The sequence below is a fragment of the Anser brachyrhynchus genome, assembly GCF_964034855.1.
Source record: "Anser brachyrhynchus genome assembly, chromosome: Z".
Classification (NCBI taxonomy): Eukaryota; Metazoa; Chordata; class Aves; order Anseriformes; family Anatidae; genus Anser; species Anser brachyrhynchus.
The window spans coordinates 74,388,885-74,412,722 of NC_137697.1; the positions used below are offsets into that span (position 1 = coordinate 74,388,885).

Consider the following 23,838-nt stretch of genomic DNA (forward strand, 5'->3'; position numbering starts at 1 on the left):
CGCAAGCTTCTTTGATAGGCAAGTTCAAAAGAAAAATAAGTTTAATATATCTTCTTTACCTGATAGACTACTATATGTACTTGGGTTAAATGGTTTAAATATACTGATTTGTCAGAAGATTTAAAATTGAGCAGAAAATTCAACCATATTATGAGAATATAACCAGGTTTTATATATAGTACTCTCCAATGTTAGGCAGCTGTAAAATAATGAATCATCTTTGGTGCCTTATAACTAATTAGCAAGCAGCAGCAGGGAGGCTTTTACAAGTCAGTAAGGTCCTTGCATCAGTTCTCAAGCAAATATGTAAGTAAACCTTTAAAATCTTTTAGACCTATTTAGATACTATTTATATGTGCATCAAGTTTGCTGGAGGTTTGCTTATTTCTTGGATTTTTTTCTGTTTTCAACAGTCCTTGAAGCAAATATCCTAACAAATAAATAAATAAATAAATAAGGGTTAAAAATTTACCTGATTTATTTTGTTGTTATTAAATATATTGTTGCACAACTCATTTAATCAGCAGTCAGATGAGCATGCAGGATGTCTGCTGGCTTTCACAAGACATTTAAAGTCTGTCAGCACCTCTGCTAGTTTACAAATTAACACAAGATTTTCAGTTTCTCAGGATACACCCATTTTGACATTTATTTATAAAGTTAACCTTAAAACCTGTCACCAAAGCGCAGTCCCTACGATTACATTTCACTGCAGAGATCCTCCTGACTGTTAAAGAACGAAGTAGCACTCTCCCCAAATGGTGGGGCAGTCACACATCTGTACCGTGGTCAGGACATCTCAGGTAAATAGTCCTGCAACTTCTACAGACTGAAGCAACAGGACACCTGCGGATGGTCATTGAATTACACTTGAACAGAAGCATTACTGACTTTCCCTGTATTGTACATGCCTGTCTCCTGGATGGAGCTTTGGGTCCATCATGTAACCACCTCTCCAGTTCTGTCTCTAGGCCTGGTTACTTGAGCTCCTGGCCAGAACCCATGCATGACCTTCAGGCCTGGTTCACCACCTTGCCTCATCTGGGACTGCTGATGGACCTTCTAACTTGCACCTGGCTCTGTGTGTTGTGCTCAGACACTGCAGATCTGTGCCGACGGCCCCAGCCCTTGGTGCTTCCTAGCTAAAAACAGCAGTCCAAACTGCTGCACAGTTATGTGCCACTATGCCAACAAAGTGCCTGTACTTAAGAACACAGCCCAAAGCATTAGATAGGCCAAATAAAAAATGTTGTTCAGGGTCTGTTTCTTTATATTAAAGCCATAGATGCTGATATTTAGCAATTGTAAATCTCTTCAAATATCTGTTTCACCCTGCAGCCTGAGAGGTCTGTGCAATATAAACACCTTTAGGATACCATTCATTTGTTTCACTGACATCTACAACAGATGGTAGACTTCACCCTGCAGAAATGCTCAGTGACCACAAAGGGAATCCACTGATATCTCAGAGTTAGGCATCTCCAGAGCTCTCACCTTTGGTGCATGTTAACTCAGTGTATGGGAGAATCAGTAGGAAATGCCTGGCTGGGCATAACGTTACACCACAGCTATGAACGTATTGGCTTCCCCAGGCATACAGGTCACATACAGAAATAATAGAGCAGTCCATATGTTCTGCTTTGAACATCAGATAAACTTTGTGCCATTGTTCTGATACATTCTAAAGAAACATGAAAAAAGTAATGATGGGAAGATATGATCACAAAGAAATGTCTGAGATGTTAGAAGCTCATAATCTATTATGCTTATAAAATCAAGCCCAGCTGCACATTTTCAAAGTCCTGCTCCTCCATGCCTTCCTGTCTGGAATTTTAAAGTGCTGTGAAAACACAGCCAGTTACACAATTCTGTTGATCAAGTAGCATAGACTTCGTCAAATCTGGCACTTTCAATATATTTCAGCCAAACTCAAATCTCTTTACTCCTTTATAAAAATGACTCAGATTTTTTTTTTCTTTTGTCTCTGTTAATGCATTGGGCAAGTGGTGGCCAGAGAAGAGAACGAACTGAATATTTCAGTGGAGGCTCTGTTCTAATGACTGTAATTGCCCAACCAAATTTAATGAAAGCTTTAATATGCTCTAAGTTGTATCTGGAAATGTATGCTGTACCCAGTGCTGTGTGCATGGGAACTGCATGTGCTGTGATCTATAGCTCCTTCCTCCTATCTTAATCATGACTGAAGCTAACGTACCTAAGAAACATTAAAAAGTGCTTGTCTGGTCAACAGGATGGTTTACAAAACCCTACTCTACAGATTCTTCACAGTCTTCTGCTTTCTTTAAAAAGTCAGCCATTGGGTCATGCTTTGAATGAATATGACAGAAGTAATATTCACCCTTAAAAACATATGACTTGACAATCTATTAAGCCACCATTGTATGCCCTGTTAAAATAAAGTGACACAAATATAGTGTTTTACCATAAAACTGTAAATATATATAGAGAAAGAAATTGTTGACAAAAATAATTGGTACATGTATTTCTGTAAAACATGGTTCTAATTAATGAAGACTTTGTTACAGAATTTTTACTCAGCTGGAATCAGATGCTTTTTTAATGGAAATTAGATGCAAATATAATGATTCAACTCTGAAAAATAAAATGTTCACCATCAAGACAGCAGGATACACAATGAAACTGTTCTGAAAAATAACCTACCACAGCCCTGTTCTCAATAAGAATCAATAATTTCATATTAACTTTATATGTACTATGGAAGTCCATGCACAAAGCACTGGAATTATTGAGTTGGTTGTATTATTAGGCACTTACTCATTATCAGGTAATTCGATGTGTTGTGGAACTAAATAATCTAACATGTTTGTGCAAACGCCTAAGCACAGGAATCAGGACAGATGGTTTATTTATTTTTTTTTATCTTCATTGAAATCTGGGGAACTTATAAACAACGAGATAAATAAAATGAAAATAAAATAAAACAAAATAAAATAAAATAAAATAAAAATATAATAAAAGTATAATATAAAATAAAAATATAATAAAATATAATATAAAATAAAATAAAAATATAAAATAAAATATAATATAAAATAAAATAAATCCCTTATAAAGATACTAGTTTCATTAGAAAAAAAAATGTGTATGTGCATATATATATATATATATATATACACAGAAGCATATATAAAAGTGTGTGCATGCTAGGGAGAGCACACTGTTAGAATACAGCACTCTTACAGACTCTCCAGATATCTCTAACATTCAGAATGTCAACAGCTGTAAAATGAAGATGTAAATCCATATAATCCACATAGCTGCGCATAAGTTGTAAAAAGGCTATAAACAAGACTCAGGAGACTGTTTAAAATTACAAAGCATCAACTCGAACATATGGATGGTGTTAAACATTGTTTTTCTTTCTTTTACTCATACTAGAGAAAGTGAAATAATGTAATAAGATGTACAGTGCTGACCATGAAAACTAAGACATAAGTTTCTTAGCCAAACTAGACACGACTTTATTTAGAAAAAGTAATTTATAACACAATTAAAGAACAAATTTATGTATCATGATAGATAAATAAAAGGGTAGCAATATTAAAATGTCTTACATTAAAATTTATTTTTGTTTTGTAGGTAAAGTTTATGAAACAGTTTCAGACATTCTTGAGTAAACTAAGAACAAATGTTATTAAGCCATTGAAATCATTTAAAGGTCAGTGTACAGACTGAAATTCATATTTACATTCAAGTTCTAAATTCAGGCACACAGGTACCTAGTCTCCCAACAGGGAAATGTTACACTATTGTTCTCCTTTGAATTGGACTCAAAAGTATTTGTGCTAAGCACTGCTGTTTCCAAATCCATTTGATGATTTATATGGTCTTACACAACTCTTGATGAAACATGAGAGCAGAACAATTTTCATTAAATTAAAGTTTTCAAAGCAATTTGGTTGTATAGCAGAAAGATAAAGGATGCAAAAAAAAAAAACCCCTTTTGTATGGAAAAATCCTGGCTTTCAAAAGCATTAATAGAGGCTGGGTGCTGTACAAATGAACACCTAAATCTGGTACTGTTCAGGGGAAAATGTAGGATTTTTTTTCTTTCCCATAAAATTATTTTGGAAATACATGGCTTTGTCTTGAAATAGTATATGCCAAAAGAAACTAAAGAGTAGGCTTAATTTGTGGAGAGGACATCCCTGGTAAAAGGTCTGCAAAAGTGTGAAGTACCTCTGTGTGGCCAGGAAGTCTCACTCTGAAGACACTAAGAGGTTGTGCTCTGATAACTTGCTAGCTAACAAGGTGAGGTTAGATGTACACCATTTTCTCAACTTCAGATGTCATGGCATGTGTTATTAAGAGATCAAGAATACAGAAACTGTAGTCACTTTCAACTGGGGCACCTATGGCTATGAAAATTACCCCAGGAGTAATGCACAGTCTAAGTGCGCTTTAGAGTATAAGTGTTGTTTAAAATTGTGTTAAACCATCCACCACAAGACTGAAATCTTGTGCTTCCCTTCTAAAGAAATGTTCTGCCTCAACATCTGGAGAACTTGCAGCAGTGGGGGTTTGTCTACTCTGATCCTTCTTCCAGTGCCATTCAGGAATGGCCAACAATCAGAGCAGTGGCATTAACACAATCCCACAAGCAAGCAGGGAAAACACAATACTGCGAATTAAGTTATCTTGTCTTTATATTCTTTTTTTTTCCCTTCCCTTCCCTTCCCTTCCCTTCCCTTCCCTTCCCTTCCCTTCCCTTCCCTTCCCTTCCCTTCCCTTCCCTTCCCTTCCCTTCCCTTCCCTTCCCTTCCCTTCCCTTCCCTTCCCTTCCCTTCCCTTCCCTTCCCTTCCCTTCCCTTCCCTTCCCTTCCCTTCCCTTCCCTTCCCTTCCCTTCCCTTCCCTTCCCTTCCCTTCCCTTCCCTTCCCTTCCCTTCCCTTCCCTTCCCTTCCCTTCCCTTCCCTTCCCTTCCCTTCCCTTCCCTTCCCTTCCCTTCCCTTCCCTTCCCTTCCCTTCCCCTCCCCTCCCTTCCCTTCCCTTCCCTTCCCTTCCCTTCCCTTCCCTTCCCTTCCCTCTCCAGTCCTTTTAATTTCATTTCATACCTGTTTTTGCCACTTCTGTATTATCTAGTTATTTTCATCATTGTGTTCATATCCAAATCCTAAACATGTGTTCATGAAGCTATACTTTCACCTGAATGGCCAACCTGAAATATTAAGATTTTTTGTTGGTAATAAGACTTTTTGGACATCTTACAGGAAAAATGTTTGTTCTAGTGAGAGTCTCAGACCACAATAATTCTGCTACATTAAGATATACATCCATCTAAATGTCACTTCTGAATGGTTTGAAATTATCACCATCCATCATTTTTGTACACTTACAGCAATTTCAAGTAAGTATTTTCATAGCAAATAATTTCTTGTATCATAAAAAAAATCTGTGTATTATACAATATTTTAAAATCAAGCTTACTGTTAAGTTCTGGAATGCATGAGAAAAAAAAAAACACTTTCTGGTCAACTTCAATTAATATCTTACTTAGAGAACACTTTTGAGGATCATTCTCTTTTACATTTTAATTCCTCCACTGGTCATTACCAGGTCATGAATTAAACTGTAATGAACAGAAAACATTGAATTCACTGATTCATATGTTCTATGCAAATTTTTGTGCAACAGACAACAATAAAGTTACATTTGATTGTTGAATAGCAGTAGTATATTGTTATCAAAGCATAAAGTGATAGATCACAAAAAATCTTCTAAAAATACTGTTTTTGCCCCATGGCTGATACAGCGTTCTCACTGTGATTGATCAAAAACTGAATATGTAGTGTTTTTTTCTTTCTCTAGTGACGGACTTGTTAATTTTTTTGAATAATTTCTTCACCAATCATAATCTACTGGTATCCTTATCATATACAGACACCTCAAACAGTATACAGCATACTTATATCACATTAAGTAAGTAAAGATACCTTTGCATGCTGTACAATGCGTTATAGAACATCTACGTTATAGAATATATGGACCCACCTACGTGGGTATTCATTGGTACGAAGGTTGACTCAATTTTGGACAAAGCCTTTTTTAAGTCAGAAGGCAGTTTAATTGGCAAAATGTATCCACTTCAAAAAATACAAGTTGGCAGAGAGAAGTTCATCTGTGCACATGTGAATGTGCATGTGTGTGTGTGCATAGGTGTGAGATTTCTTGCAAATGTGTTTTTCAGAAAAATGCCCATTAAAAGAATATAACTGTAGGTTTAAAGAAAACGAACGTAGCAACTTATAATGGAGGTTAATCCAAACCAGTATATTCTTTGTTGTTGCTGTTGTTTAGTTATTTTGTTGTTTTTTTGTTTGTTTGTTTTCCCCAAAAACATACTCTTTGATTAACTATGTCATAAAAGCATAAAACACTTAGCTACCGCACAACTGAGATTTCTAAGGGCATTCAAATTTAACTTCTCGGTTTACATATATCTATTGATAGTACTTAATTTTCCAAGTAGATTTAGCATCAGATTCCTCTTATCTATGTTTAACTATTTTGGCAAAGGTAGCTTACTGCTTCCTGCTTTCACTTGAGGTCTGAACTGGAATATATTTATGCACACTGAGTGGATGCAGGGGATAGGAAGATATCTATATAGAATCACAGAATCATAGAAAATCCTGAATTGAAAGGGACCCCCAAGCATCATCAAGTCCAACTTCCTGGCTCCATATAGGACCACCCAAAATCAGACCAGGTGTCTGCGAGCATGGTCCAAACGTTTCTTGACCACGTGCCTGGGGAGCCTGTCCCAGTGCCCGACCACCTCTGGGTGCAGAACCTTTCCCTGACACCCAGCCTGACCCTCCCCTGTCCCAGCTCCATGCCGTCCCCTCGGGTCCTGTCGCTGTCCCCAGAGAGCAGAGCTCAGCGCCTGCCCCTCCGCTCCCCTCGTGAGGGAGCTGCAGGCCGCCATGAGGCCTCCCCTCAGCCTCATTTTCTCCAGGTGAAGAAACCCAGGGACCTTAGCCACTCTTCATATGTCTTGACCTTTAGACCCTTTACCGTTTTGAAGCCCTCTTTAGGACATTCTCTAACTAATAGTTTCATGTCTTTTTTATATTGCGGTGCCCAAAACTGCACACAGTGCTCAAGGTGAGGCCTCACCAGCACAGAGCAGCACGGAACAATCCCTTCCCCTGACCGGCTAGCGATGCCTTTCCTGATGCACCCCAGGGTACAGCTGGCCTTCCTGGCTGTCAGGGCACAAGGTTGACTCACGTTAAGCTTGCTGTCAAGCAAACCCCCCAGACCCTTGTCTACTGGGTTGCTCTCCAGCCTCTCATCTCCAAGTCTGTACATATAACCAGTTGCTTTGTTAACTATACAGGTGAGTATAAAGAACAAGAGGGTTGTGATAGCACTAGTCTGCAACACTTCTCTAATGGCTCTACAATAAAAACAGGATTCTTCTATTAAAGGGCATCCATATTCTATATAATGAAGAAGAAGAAAAAAAAAAAAGGCTGGAAAAGAAGACAAGTTTAAAAGTTTCTCAGAAAATTTGGCTTTGAAAATACAGTTGCGCAATTTGAAAAAAAAAAAAAATCTTAGAATTTCCGTGTGAAAGTACAATGCTATTCTTAAAAATAAAAGAGGTGAAAAAGACCTTTACAAAACAGGATACCATAATCAGATGTGCTCAGAAGTAATTAGAAATAGTTAGAACTAGAAAATTACAAATAATTCCTGCTTTTTCAAACAGCAAAAATGAGCAAGATAAGCATAGAACACATCTTACTTCTCCTTCAGTCTTTTTTTGAAACTGTTGTCAAAACTTGGAAATCTTTATGTGCTGAAGTGTGAGAACAGCAGCCCCAATTCAAAGCACATACATGTAGTAACGTGCTAATTAACCATAATGGGATCTTGATGTACAGGAGTGCAATTAGTGATGCTTGATGTTGAAAAGCCCTTTAGAGATGCTTTTCACTGAAGTCAGGTGAAGCTGCCTCTGCCCTAATGATGGGCTTTGACTGCAGAATGTACTTTTGGGTCCTCACCTGATTAACTGCAGAATGTAGGTGGAAAGTTGTGGCAAACAGAAAAAAGGAACTGATTTTCCCCCAGAATGGAGCAAAATGCTTTTTATTCAAATCCAGTATTATAGGAAGGGCTTTATATTATCCTTACATGATGCTAGAAGTGAAAAACAGAGAATATTTATAGTATTAACATAAAGTATTATTTTGGTGACACTATTAAATGGCATACATATTCCACTATTTCAACGGATTTTCTATGGTGATAATTTCTAAGTAATCTGTAAGACTATATATTAATTCATATTGATTTATATCAATGTATCACTTAACATTTAACCATGAAGATTTATTTTAAAAAACTAAATGCTGATTACATAGATGTTATTTATTGCTATCAGTTTAATTTGAAAAGGAAAATATATGAAAAAATATGAGATACAACTTGCAAAAATTTTGCAAGCATCTTTAAAAAAATCATATTTTTACGTACATGTATAAGAATGTAAACACTTCAAGTACTATAAAATTCATAATCCTTAAAAAATTGACTTCGAGTTTATAAATCAAGCATTACAATTTTACCAATTTTTGTCTTCTTACAAGTACTGAAATAAATAATCCTAACCCTCTTTACCTTGATTCTAAGTATCTTCATGTTATGAAGATTTAATGGTTTTACTTTTATTAAATCCTTATTGCTTATCTCTCACCTAATCATTTTATTTCTCATAACTGCTTTTCACTAGAGATTATTATTTGTATGGTTTTCATACCATTTTAAGCTTTATAACAGGTTTACAATTAACTCTTCCCTTTATATATTATCTCTAGTAAATATGTCTATGTGCTTTTCTTACTGTTATTGATAATTTCATAAGCATTTCTTATTTTATTGAAAATTTCTTTCACTCAGCTTCATTTTTCTTTATTCTAAAAATTAGACACATAATATGGCACATATAATCTATTTTAAGCTGAAAATCTGTGAACCATTGCTTTGTGTTTTGCATTGCTTAAATCAGGCAGCTTTCACTTTAAAGGGGATTAAATTATTGCTAGTCCTATCAAAACACTGTTTCATGGGAATACCTAAATGGGTGTTATTTCTTGAGTATATTTCCAGGATATTTTCAACATATCTGTTTCTGATTGCCTGTTTACTTCAAAAGTTTCAAAGGCAAAACTAGATTATATTTTTTCTTCTCTGCCCATTGTTCCCATGAATCTATTTCAATGAATTTTTACCCTCTGCTTTTGCAGATATTTGGGGTTCAGAAGGACAAAGAACATCCCTTTTTGCATTCCAGATTATAGGTGGAAAAATTAGGAACAGTCAAAGGTTAAAAAGACTTTAAGATGATTGAGGCCACAGTAACTAAGCAGACATCCTAAATATTCAGGAACACAAAAAAAAAAAAAAAAAAGAAAATTAAAAAAAAAAGTATTTTAAAAATCATCCTAACTTCTGCTTTTTTTCTTTCTTTCTTTTAAAAATTGTGGGACTAGATCACATCTTAGTCTATGTGGCTTTCAATCTTTTCTGTTTTAATAAGTGAAATAATCTTTTCTCACAGAGGAGGATTAAGAAACTTTTCAATTTTTTATTTCTTTTTATTAAACTTTTCTAATCACTGCAAGAATAGTAAAGGGAACTTCAAATTCTCTGTCATTAGGGGAACTTTAATACTTCATAGTACAGAATAGTGATAGTTACTCCCACTAAGTAAACAGGCACTTATTAAGTACAAAATAGATAAGCAAACACTGAGAGCTGTTTTGCTGTTTCCCAGGGGTAAGTCTGGTTTTATGTTTCAAAAATTTCTCCACATAAAGAAAAACAAGACTTGCATTGATTTTGTATGCTCAAAACTGGGCTTTAAAGTAAGCAGGCAGCAAAGTTTGGATCTGAGAGTCTCGACAGCCTTTGTTCAAAAGAATAATGTCCTTAGTGCCAGCAAATAACAATATTTTAAGTAGAAAGCTGCTATATTTGACATTGCCTATCTCCACAAACACATTCTTCTAAAATAATTCTGCAGGCAATCTGGGAAATGCCACCACACTAAAGGTTAATTAAGCAGTAAGACACGACAAATCATGCTGTATTGCAAATCTGTATATACCTCGAGAAGACAATGAGGCAGAAGGTAAAGCAAAATGCCTCTGGTGTTCTAAAGCTATCTGTTTATTAAAACGAATACAAGCTGAATTTAAAAAAAAAAAAAAAAAAAGGTTTGAAATACCCATTTGCAGTTTTTAAATACATAAGTAAAATGCTGGATGAAAATTTGACCAAACATATCCAAAGGGTTAGAGTTCAATTCTGAGCCAAAATACCAAGGGCTATACAAGCAACAGGATGTTACTCAAAAGGACAATATATTATGGTGCAGAAATGCTTCTGCTAGTGGATAATGAACTTCAAAGTAATGACAAGTTTCAGTGGTTTTCCTTTCTCTAACAGCAGAGAAAGCTATCAGGTCTACCCATGGTCATATTAACTAGAGGTATTCACTGTAATAAACATTGGTTGAAGTCCCTAGAGGGGCTGAGACGTCACTGTCAAATCTAACTACAGGAAAGAAAAAAAAACACGGAAAACAAAACCACTTTCTGTATTTCAGACTGTATGTTCTATCTAGAAAATGTAGAACTACTAACCAGGACACAAAGTCTTCTGACACTTTACATCAAAAGTTTGTGTCACATTGATTTCATCCTTTCTCTTAACAGAGAATTTGTTTGCAATACTCGAAATATGCTTCTCTTTCTCCACTCTAAACAACTTTGTGTGATGTTTTAATTTTTATTATATATTCAATTACAATCATAGTCCACCACCTGAGGTTTCACACTAAGAAAAAAAAAAAAAAAAATTTATCAGTCAGAAAGAGCATGCTTCATCAGAAGTCCTGTGGTGAAGTTGCCAGATGCAGTTATTCTTAACGATTCTAAATTATTTCACTTTGCTTGTAACTAATTTAAAACTCTTTCTCAGTGTTAAGTCTATTTTATATGATTATACCACAACAAATCAATATATATTAAACGTTTCTTAATTCCAAAAGAGCTAAGCTGGTGTTTGCTCACCAATGTATGAATGTAGAGAAATAAATTTATCATTTTAAATATGAATACATGGGAAGCTCTTTGGAATGATGGACAAGTGTTGAAGACACCAGACAAAGGCTGCAAAAATTATGAATTTGTATTCATATATGAATATGTTGCCTCTGTCAATGGCTTTTTGTTTGAACTAGTGCAAATGATAAAACATATTTCCCCATCAGTGCACCATGAGTATAAACACATTTTTTAAAAAAATACCCTTTCATTATCTAGGTATCTGGACACTACTCAGAGAAGGAAATGGAAAGTATTTTTAGAGGGCATGCAGCACCACTCTTCACTGGGAGTTCTGATATCCAAAGTTTCTCCATTAATATTCGTGCTGTAGAAATTATCTTTTTGCCTTTCCATATCATCTCTCTCTAACTTTCCCCTTCCTTAATCGATTGACGTTAGGCTGCACCCTGTGAACCATCCTGGTTTCTGTGGATCTCCTTGGGGCTGCTCAACTTTCCCTAGGTCTTGCATGGGAATCCCAGTTGTCCAGGTTACAATTTCTGGATTCCATATTCCCCAAAATTAGATTCCACAGAGTTCCCTTCTAGGTCCAAGCATCTAATTTCTATTGAAGTCAAGAGCAATGGCAAAGTCCCATGTACCTTTTCAAGGCATGTCAGTTCAGGAGGTCATAGCCAGAGCAGCCTGCTACATCAACATGCTCCTCTGAACAAAGATAGCAGCATGGACAGTGCAGAGGCATGACAACTAGGAGACAGAAGCATTCATTAAACTGCTGTCAGTTTCGGTTTATGGTTTATAGCCAGAGCTGGCTAGTTAGAAAAGAGATCTCTGATTCAAAACTCCTTTCTGTTTTTTACTGCACTAGTTGAAGAGTTTACTGTATCAGAGCAAGGTCTGAACCCTATTCAGCTTTCCAAGTCAGATTAGAAAAATATGAGATATCAGGTTCATAAGTACATACAACTTGCTTATAGTCATTTAGAATAACTAAAAGCTAAGAAATTTAAATGTAGATATTCTGTAGTATAAATCGTTTGGTTTGTTTTTGTTTGTCTGCTAGTTTGTTTCCTTTAGTCGTAAATTTCAAAGTCTTTCAGCTTCTTCCTATTAAGAAACTGACCAAAAAAATAAGAAATCACATTCTTTAACAAAATAAAATATTTTTTTATGTTCACTGAATCTTTGTGTTTCTGTAAAACTCCAATGTTTAGTTGCAATTCAATAGTTCTACTTTTTGGAATATTAAAATATGTTTTGAGGAAGAAAAACTGTTCAAAACCAACCACAGATCTCCAATCTAATAACGTCAGCTGGGATGATACAGCATAAACCAAAAAAGGTCAGTTACAGGAAGGCCTGGAAGTTACTTTAAACAGAACTTAGAAAATAGATACTTTTCAAAATATATGCAACTGCAAGAATACTATTATATATGCACTTTAGAGGTATCCTAGATACCTCTAGGCTTGTAGTCTTATTTATTGCTTGCTTATTGTTGTTTCTCTTAGGCTAGTTTCCACAACATCATATAAATGCATAAAAATGTATGCTTATGAGTTAGTTGATGGGAGGAAATGAAAAGGGCTTGTGATCAAGAGGGTGATGAATGGAAATTGGAATACAAAAAAAAATGGGAAAACAGGAAAAGTATGCTGTGGCGGTGGCACAAGTACTAAGCAATAACTTCCAGTAGTAAACAGTTAGCAGCTGTCTTTATGCCTGCTCTTGATTGTTCCCAAGTAATACTAAACTCTTAAAATTTTCTTAGAAATCTGTGATGACAGAAAAGACTGAGAAGCCAGTATTCAGTGCTATGATTGTTAGTAAAAGGAAAGGCTGAGCTACTTTTGGATGAACGTCCCTGGCAGTTCTAGCCTTTAAAACCTTCCCAGTTCCTACCTGCACTTTTCTGAAAGTCTTCATTACACTTGTGTTTCCTTAGTCATTCATCTGCCTGGGCTAAATAAATAAATAAATAAATAAAAATAAGAATATTCTACAATACTTTGCTTGAACTTCTTAAAGTTCATTTTCAAAGACTGTGTCATCTTTAAACAAGTGGCAAGATGCTTGTTGGATTGTGTCTTTGTGCCTTTTATTAGTGCTTCTCACATAGTTAGCTTTCTTGCAGGTATTATCAATTAAGAAATTCTCATCAGCTAACTTACCCTTTGCAACCAGCAAGACTATTTCTTCTCATTTCAGTATATTCTAAGTAGTTGCTGAAGACAGTCACAGATGCATAGCTTATTACAATTTCTTTTCCACCATCTGTCATTTATTGTTTCCAAGTCTTAGAGTTTCCCTGAAGAGAACCACCTTCTACCTCCTCCTGCACTTTGCAACAATTTTTAGTAATGCTGATCATCTTTAATTTCATCCAGAAAATCTGCATCCTCTTCTACACATAACTGCAGTTTCCAGCCATCACCATTGTAGGATTCCTGATGCCCTTTGTGAGACACAGAGCAAGAATCTTCTTACTTCACAATGGGTCTTTAATATGATATCTTCACACACAAAAAACAGCTATGTGTTCAGTAAAAGAAGACATCCTACAACAGTATGAGTGAAAACAGTGCAAGAGGATTACTGTTCAATTTGCATACACTGTTTTTATAGTAAAACCAATGGTTATCTGTACACACACACACACACACACAACCACACTTTCTCTGATTCAATTTCCCTTTAATGTTAAACATTCATATTTAAGTTTGTAATCTGACACTCACTGGCATTGCTACACAATTTCTTATACCATTAAAATGGCTTAATTTTCAGGGATTGTGTCCTTTACTTCGGGAGAAAAAAAAAAAAAAAAAAAAAAAACAAGAAAAAAAGTTGTTTAAAAGAGAGAAAAGACTGCCCTAAGAAATTATTTACTAAAATTTGAATACACTTTTGGGGGATGTCAGGCAGGAGATGTCTTAAAAAGTAGTAAGCTGTATTCTCAAAATAAATGGGGAACAAGAAATAATTCTTAAACTTTCACCACACAAATATGTGCAATATCTGAGTTGTCTCCTTTGGCTATTGAAAAATATAGCAAATTACTTCCAGAGAAAGTGATCCAGTCTACTGGTATGAATCATTTTTTGGGAATACTACTTGATATTTCTGTAGGACCCTTGAATCAGAAGTTAGGTGCCCTAGTTTTACAAGTAGAATTAATCTTTATCACACAACCAGCCTGTGTGACAGATGAACATCATTGTCATTCTTACATTTCAGAGCAGGAATTTACACATATGCAAGTGAGAAAAGGAAGGTTAGAAGAGAAAAAAAAACAAGACAACCAAGATTAACATTTACTATAAGCTCTGATGCAGACACAAACCATTGAGTCTCCACACTGAAGTTTATTGCACAGGGTTCAGTTTTGATCCAAGCTAACAGAACTTGTGCCTATCGATATTTTCCGTGTGCCATTTCCAAGCATTTCAGAGACAGAAAGCTCTTGTAAACTAGTTTGATCTGCTTTACAGCATATGTCCTTGGACTCCCTCGTTGTTGTTCTTGTGTCATCTGGAGAATATCTTAGCTCCCGCCCATGCTCCCCCTTCTCCCCCCCACAAAAAATGAAATGCTTGAGAATATAGGACATAGAAGAGAAAAAGGATTTATACCTCTGATCTCCGTTCCTTTTCATTGCAAGGAATGTATAACATAAATAATTTCCTGAAAATATCAAGATTTAATATAATATAAAGATTTAATGTAATATAAAAAATATCTTGAACTGCTATTTCTTATTTCAAGTCAAATTTAAAAAGAACAGCTCCATTCTCCTACTAATCTTGGTTTTAGACTGAGACAAACCAAGATCTGTAAGTCCTTTTCTGTAAACTCCTTTCCTGTTCTGATTGCTCTAATACTTCCTCTCTCTAAGTGTTCCCCTCTGAACTTTTATTTCTGGGGTACATCATAAAAAGTTCCTAATCTGTTATTTTAAAACACAAACTAAACATATTTTAAGATATAAATTAAATTTTAACAATTAGGCCATGAAAACTGTGTACCATGATGAAGATGGTACATCTCTATAGCAAGAAAATTATTCAGAAATAACAAGAAAAAAAATATATATATATTGTTTTTAAGGAAGAGAAAAAGTTAGAAGACTTTATGACAAGCAGATGTATATGCCTCACAGGTATTCTGAAAATAGGATTTCACTGTTATCCAGAAACTCATTATAAAAACTGATGTGGAGAAGAAATTGTCAGTTGTCATCATCAACATTATACAAGCTGACTACAAAATTTGCAAAGGGATTTTAAGATTCTTGTTGGGTGATAAACAGAAAATTATATTCAATCTTGATAATACAAAATGAATTGCATAGGCAAAAAGCAAACTTCATACACATAGTGATTGGATCTGAACTACTTATTACTACTAATGAAGTAGATCTTGGATTTTAAGTAAATAATTCCATGAAAAATTCACCTCAATGCTCAGTAGATATTAAACGTGGAAACTGAGCATTAAGAATTAAGAATCAGAGAACAGGACAGAAATCAGAAATCTTTTTTCCCATTCCAGGTGGGACGTACATAAAATGAAGGCAGGAACTTGCTGAATGTCACTGAAGCGTGTGGTGGAATAGGGCAGCAATAAACTGATATAACGCAGATATATGCAGGTGGTGGTAACACGGTGCATCACATAGGGTAATTTATCTGCATCTTGTGCCTCAATAATAACTTTGCTGCTTGAAGTGAGTTAATACTCACTAGCCTATGGTTTCTTTCCAAACACAACTTTGTTGTTTATATTATACTTCTCAAACATGCATCATTACCTCTTCAGCTGCAGTATTGTCCTCCTTCCAAGTTATTTATGGAAAATAAAGACCAACAATCTGGAAGACTTTTTTCCTCTCATCATTAGGAAATATATACCTCCTTTTGAGTGGGAAAAACAAATTCTCCTTTGTGATTAACAAGTCTTATTTCTTTTTATGTGTTCACATTTTGTCTTGGAAACAGTTCTTACAGCTTTTGCTCAGCTATTTTGTCTGTTTGGAGTCAGAAGAAACTGTTGGTCTTTCTGTTAGATCAGGTTACGGTCAGAAAAAAAAAAAGTTTGTGTAGATCAAGAAGCATAAAAACATTTCTTTGTCCATGTGGTGTTGCATGAAGCACATACCATTAAATCATTAAAATGTATGAGGAAAGAAAAACATAAAACCTATTGTATACTCTTATTAATTGAAAATAAACAGAGTGAACAACTATTTGATGCTTCAGCCAGAATGGGCTAAAATCCTGTTTTCCTTAAGAGTATACAATAATAGATTGAAAGACAAACCAAAGAACAGGTGGGCTGGTGATTTGTCAAAAACAGCCAGCAGCAGAGTCACGAACAAGATCAAGACTCCTGATCCTCTGAAGAAATATTCTTGGATTACAACAGCTCCACTACCAGCCACAACGTGAGCCGGAGTTACTGCAGATAGATTTAAACTAACCAAAGCTCAGTGAGCAGGTTGTTTGTGCTTTCAGATCGGTATGCAACAACCAGCAACAACTGTGGAACACAGTTGTGGAGTCACAACTCCCTACTGTACCTGTATAATTGAGATTACAGGTAGGCCTTTTGTCTTTTCCATATAAGCTATGATGTTTTCTACGGGAAATAATACTTTCTGAAACTAAATGTTCAAATAAACTGCCTGCATATTTAAAATAAAAATAATTCACATTGCACTCTCTTCACTGTACACTGGGCACAGGAGGATTCATTACCCATGAGCAAATATATTTTTTCATTATGTATTCCCTTGGTAGTCTTAATGCGTAATCACACAGGATCACAGAATGTTCGGGATTGGAAGGGACCTTGAAAGATCATCTGGTTCAATCCCCAATGCTAACGTTAATGTTCTTTTAAATAGAATAATAGAATCATGGAATGGCTTGGGTTGGAAAGGACCCAAAAGACCATTTAGTGCCAATCCCCTCAGGTCTAGACACCTCCCAGCAGCCCAGGCTGCCCCCAGCCCCATCCAGCCTGGCCTTGGGCACTGCCAGGGATGGGGCAGCCACAGCTCCTCGGGGCAGCCTGGGCCTGGGCCTCACCGCCCTCTGAGGGAAGAATTTCTTCGGAATACCTAATCTAAATCTCCCCTCTTTCTGTTTAAAGCCATTCCCCCTTGCCCTATCCCTACACCCCCTGACACAGAGTCCCTCCCCAGCTTTCCTGCAGCCCCCTTTAGGCACTGGCAGGCCGCTGTGAGGTCTCCCCTGGGCCTTCTCTTCTCCAGGCTGAACAACCCCAGCTCCCTCAGCCTGGCTCCACAGGAGAGGTGCTCCAGCTCTCTGATCATTCTTATGGCCCTCCTCTGGACTCACTCTAACAGGTCCATGTCCTTCATGTGCTGGGGGCCCCAGAGCTGAGCGCAGGGCTCCAGGTGGGGTCTGACGAGAGCAGAGCAGAGGGGGACAATCCCCTCCCTCGCCCTGCTGCCCACGCTGCTGTTGGTGCAGCCCAGGGTACGGGTGGCTTTCTGGGCTGCAAGCACACATTGCTGGCTCACGTCGAGCTTCTCATCAACCACCACCCCCAAGAGTGATACTAGAGTGTTCTGAAATTCAGACAAAACATAAACACAACAGAGAAAGATGTTGCTTTCTTCCTAAGCAATTACAGGGTATTAGGTAATCTTATTTTCTAAAGGTAAGGGGTTCAACCGATGTTTCCAGCACTCCAGCAAAAACAAACAAGCAAGCTTGATACTGATATTTTCTTGTTCAATGAAACTCTAAATGTTAAGTTTGCTGCTGTTTGATCTGTTAAGAAAAGTAAATGTTTGTTCAAGGATAAATTTTAAGTTATGCTTTCTTAATACCCTATGGTTTTGTCCTCATGCTGTAGATAAAACTCAGCCAAAGGTTCCCTGAGATTTTTCACAAGATATCTCACAGATCATGGGGAAGATTTACAAAGAAGGTCTTTGCTAAGCAGGGGACTATATTCTGGGCAAAGGGAAAAAAGTCATGTTATTAGTGTTTTACTTTTCTGCTTAAAATAAATCCACTCTGCAAGTTTTCAAAAGAAACTAAAAACCTCTGAGATAATATAAATTAAATTGCTTTTCAAGATTAAGCTCTTAGGTGCCTATACTAACAGCAGAATTCTGCCACTTGCAGGGCTGATGTGCTAAGCAAAGTGTAATATTTTATTTTAATGCAGCTATTCTTAGCTTCATCCTACTGTAGAGTGACTCAAAAAAAAAAAAAAAACAAAAAACTCCACAATCAGAACCTACTTTTGATGTGAACATCTTTGACTAATCATTGTAAACGTATTTTACTTCTGAAAGATACCTGAAATGTATCTTATTTTCACATTTAAATCTATTATACTGTCTACAAAACAATGTGACAATGTATTCATGGAATCACTGTGGGGAAACCAATGACAGGACAAGGGGGAATGGCTTTAAACTAAAAGAGGAGGGATTTAGATTAGAGGTTAGGAGGAAAGTTTTCAATCAGAGGGTGGTGAAACACTGGAACAGGTTGCCCAGAGAGGCTGTGGATGCCCCATCCCTGGAGGTGTTCAAGGCCAGGCTGGATGGGGCCCTGAGCATTCTGATCTAGTGGGTGGCATCCCTTCCTACGGCAGGGGGATTGGGACTAGATGGTCTTTAAGGTCCCTTCCAAAGAATCACAGAATCACAGTCTGCTTTTGTTTGCCTTTAGGTATGACAGAGCTAAATTAGCTTTAAGACTTTTGGTCTGATACATTTCAAAATTCTTACTTGAGCTTTATGTCCCCAAAGTCAGGTTGTATCTCTCAGATTTTCATAGATTAACTTGAATTTATTTACTCAAATTAAAAAAAAAAAAAAAGCTGTTCAAAATCAACATTTAAAAAAATTCTTATAATTTATAATGTGTAACTTATAAAAAAATACAATTAAAAATAAAAAGAAATTAAAACAGAGTTAGAAGATTTGAAATTGCAAGCTAAATACAATATAGTAATCTGTCCATCTTTTCAAGGTTACTTGCTGCACAAAATCTATCTTCAATGTGGTGAAAGGTGAGAATGGCTTCCTCAGGTGCCATGGAAATACTACTGCAATACCTATACATGCTATAAAAGAACGGAAAGGAAAAAAAAAAGAAAAAAGCCTGATTATGAATTGGTCCTGCAGTCCTTTAAAGACCTAATGCTGCACAGAAATCACAGTGTTACTGTAAATTAGATCAGTAATACTAGATGAGATGACTGCCTAGTGCCCATGGTTAGGATTTCCCAGACTAGCCTCTCTTCTGCTGCTTCCCTGCTACCTTAGAGTGATTAAACAGATGATTAAACAGCAATACTTGTCATAAACAACATATGGGGGGAATTCACAATGAGAGTTTTGAGGGAGCTTTTAGAGTCATCATTGTTGTCTCTAACTAGACCAGTGCAGAAGGTGCTGCACCACGCAAAGTACTGTTAGCCTTATAATTATGACCTATGTGATAGTGTTGGTAAAAAGATGAAAACTTTCATTAGAATTGGTAACTGTTTACCATTGAAGATAAGCGCAGGGAAAACAGAGCAGCCAAATGATTTATAAAAAAAGAAATACAGCCTTGCCTTTCAGTTCTTCAATTCCTACACTTTTGCCACCTGTAAAAGTCTGAACAATGGAATGGTTTATCCTGGTTCTCAAAGCCTGAATGGATCAAGATCTGAAGTCTGGAAGAAGAACAAAACAGTAACACACAAAACTTAACTATTCTTTTAACTCATTAACAATGTGTTGGGTGGTTTTAGACATAAATAATATGGACTTGGTACTAATGAAGATGCTAAATATGAAAATATCAATATGTATCTTACAGAATCATTTATCCAGCTGTCATAAAAATGAAAAATTTACTTTAATTTCTCTTGTTGGTAAGGAAAATCTAAATGCTCTGTTCACATAGTATCAAACAGATTCAAAGTCCAAATCTTCATAGATTCTTTTTTGGCTGCTATTATTTTTTTTGGAGTGTAGTCCTTCCCACTGATATAATCAGGCTGAATAATTTGGCTACATTCACAATGTTGCCATGTGTTAGATCCAACTTCCTAATTCCTCCTTTTGTCACCTCTTGAACAAGCATTCACTCTTTTGACCTTAAGCTAAGTATGAAAATGCAAAACGAACTTCAACACCTAAATTGGATTTGAGTGGATTTGGGATACCCAGGACTAAACTTACAATTTTTAAAATCCCTGTTCAGCTCTAACACTAGCCATCTTTATTTTTTGACATGGAATTCTGTATGCAAATAAACATACAAATAAGCCACCTCTAAGCTAAACCTTGCATATATCCAGAAAGCAGGCAGCACCAGGTTGCCTGAAGGCTTAACCTACAAAGCCTGATATGCATAACAGCAATGAATTTAAAATAAAAAAAAAAAAGTACAGACTTCATGACCTCTATTGTTAAAAAAACTGTGGCGATGACTGTTTGATAGACTCATGAACAGAACACTCTCCTATGTAATACACTTTTTGATTCTAGGCTTGTAGCAGCCTGACATTACCTGTGCTCCTATCATTCAGAAAAGTCTTTAACCACTGAGTTACAGGCTACATTATATGTTAGGCACAGCCCTGTTATCTGGGTGAATTAACCCTGCCCCCTAAAAAACAGGGAATATTATCTTAATTTTAGAAAAGGAAGATTGAATACCAGAGAACTTAATGGCTTGTATGAATCAAACAGAAAATCTATAAATGGTGGAGAACTGAAGCCATATTTCCGGGGCTGTAGTCATAAGAATAGTCCTCATAATTGTCCAATGAGTCTAGGCTGAGACAACTCTTAAAATGGAAAGTCAGAAACTATCAGTGCACAATGGAGGGCAAGCAAACAAGCAAATAGTGTCTGTTGGCATGGTTAACACTAATACATTATCACGTCTAAAATGAAGCATGAGTCTAAAATTAAACTATGTTTTCTTATAGCTTAAAAGAAACCCACTGAAACTTTCCTATCCTTTCATTTTAACAAAACCAGCCACAGGAGATTTTGTGCTAGGCTATAAGAAGCTAACATACATTTCCTTGTATACTGGGTCTATAAATACTCCCTGAAGACCCATTTCTAAATGCTCACTAAATAGGTCCTGCATCTAGAAATACAGAAAATATTTCAAGCTTAAAAATAAAAATTAACAAGCTTGTAAAAGTCGACAAAGGTACACAGTACAGCAGCAAAATATGACTTTGTCTTATCACATTTCAAAATTAACTGCTTATCCAAAAATGTCTCCAAGATACCTACTGTATTATGGAGATCAATGTAAGCACAGACACAACCTGAAAGAGATAGCTGGGTTAATGTACAATTCTTCAATACATGCCAACACTAAAAGCAGAGATGATTTCTGATTTTATTTTTAAAAAGTTGTAAAGTTTTTGTTGTTGGGCCTCCTAGAAACAGTTTCCCACGTATAGAGACTGCACAGTCTGGTCCCTAGACCATGGGACCTACAGGAACATATCATGGTTCCCACTCCTTAGAGAAGAACTGGGACATGCAGGAAACAGCTCCACACCCATATCTCCTTCAGGACACATCCTGTAGATGTCAAGGCCAAGCCTGTGATGGCCTTATTCCCATTGTATAGTCACTGAGGACCCAGAATATTGATTCCAGTCCTGACTAAATGTCCCAGAACAACGAGTGTCCCGTAATAAAGGAGTTACAAATACCAAAAGCTTCAACAATTATAGTGTACTAGGGGCTCAAAAATAATAATATATTGTCAGTTGCTTCAATGTCTGTAGTAACATATAATTTGTTAGTGTTTTAGTATGATCATTCGATATTAACTTCAAGAAGCCTTGAATATCCTGACGTCATCTTAATTCATTGCTAAATATGTAGTGATTATTTACCATTCATATCAATGATATGTTTCTCAATTATTTCAGCACCAAATGTTACAGTGAGTGTGTTCAGTGTTTTCAAAATCATCCTAACAATTGAGATCTATACAACTGATCTGAGCAACAGCTCCAGGAGCTGTGAATTTTACTTACATATGGTTTACTTACATACTGTTTTTCACATCCCCAGCATCCTGAAATATGACAAAAACAGGAAAAAAATTGGACTTCAAATTATAGAGAATCTAGCATGATACTCATACTCAAAAGAAAACAGCAAATGAAACAAATTCAGGGATGTAAGTGTTACTTTTTGTAGTTAAGGTCTCTGTGTCAAAGTGGGGAAGAAAAAAAAAGATACACACTAACTAGAAAACTGATGTGAATTTGCAAAGAGAAATCACATTTAATGAGTGGGATGAAAATAACTCAAGAATAATGAAAGTTGACAGCAGTGATACTGACAAGTTTACTTAAGCTTCAGGAAGGTTCTGGGTGCACATTCTCCTAGAAGACTATTGCACATGGTTAAGAAGTGCTGCGTGACTGGTGATATATCCTACTGATAATAAAAAGATAAATAAAAATGGTGTGCTACTATCAGAATAAAGCTGACAGTGAAAGGAAGAACCAACTCTGAGGTACACTGCAAGAGGGGATGCAGGGTATCCAGCTTGCATCTTTTTCACAAGGCTTGATGTTGCAAAAGCACGTGGCAGGTTTCTCCTAAAACGTAAGTCTCTGTGTAGCTCTAAATCATGCCAGCAAATGAACTCAGGTAAAAAATGCTACTTGCAATTGTGTGATAGAGTTGGACAAAGAGATATACTTAAACAGCACTACTGACCTTTCCTTTCATATCAGCACTGATCATTCCTTGGCCACAGCTGAGAATTTTGGTCGTGAATATATGGCTTTCAAGCACAAATTTGGAAGTCTAATGTTCATTTTGAAACCAGGATTGCTACAGCTTGTTTGAGTCAAAATTGCTTTGTCGTATGGATGGAGAGCTCAAAGGAATATGTAGGTGTTCAAAAACAGGAAAGGAAACAAATCAAGGGGAAGAGTGATCATTAGGGAAGTAGACCTATTTCACAAGTATCTGTCCTAAACTAATTTCCCAAGCTGTGCATAGTTCAATCTTTACAATTATATATATAGTATATGTCTTGAATTCTTAAGTATTCCACGAGACAATTTCTTATGAAATGTGTTAGCTTAGTTCTTCTGGTCAAGTAACTTTGCCCTGAGGTTTTGGTGAAATGATCACTATATTCCACCCAAAATATCACATAATGTTTATATGTGGCATTAAAATAAAATATTTTGGAGACAAAACTTTCCATTTTGGTTGCACTGATCTCTGCATTCAGTCTATAAAGCTCTGGAGGCACTTTCCTGATGTAGAAGCTATATAAATGTAAATCACTTTAATCAATTCTGTTACAATATGAGCTTTTCACAATGCTCATAATAAACATTTTGGAATTATTTAGGTCTTACTTCCAACTTTATTCAGCAAAAGAATTTCCTAGTTTAACCTCAGGGTCAGAGTCTATCAAACAAACATGATGCAAGTAACTGATAAATTCTACAATGTTATTTGCAAGACATTTTTCACTCATATTAAAGTCGGAAAATGTTTTCATTTTCCAACCATTTATTCATTTCATAATATCACATATAGATTCATTCTTTGGTTTCCATTTGCCAGAAGAAACTCATATTTTAAATGCATTAATTCTACAACATTTCATTTGTAAAAATCATACACATGTTAAGACAAATGGCCTAGAGACTGAATCTCCATT

The 23,838-nt window shown here is 36.1% G+C and overlaps 1 long non-coding RNA gene across 1 annotated transcript; it reads right to left on the bottom strand.

The window, feature by feature from the left end:
• Nucleotides 1-18,996: 18,996 nt before the first annotated feature.
• LOC308185820 lies at nucleotides 18,997-22,226 on the bottom strand. The gene is made up of 4 exons (XR_013943769.1): nucleotides 22,196-22,226; nucleotides 21,420-21,454; nucleotides 19,733-19,834; nucleotides 18,997-19,237 (listed from the first exon to the last, which is right to left on the bottom strand). It is a non-coding gene; the product is annotated as an uncharacterized lncRNA (long non-coding RNA).
• Nucleotides 22,227-23,838: the final 1,612 nt, after the last annotated feature.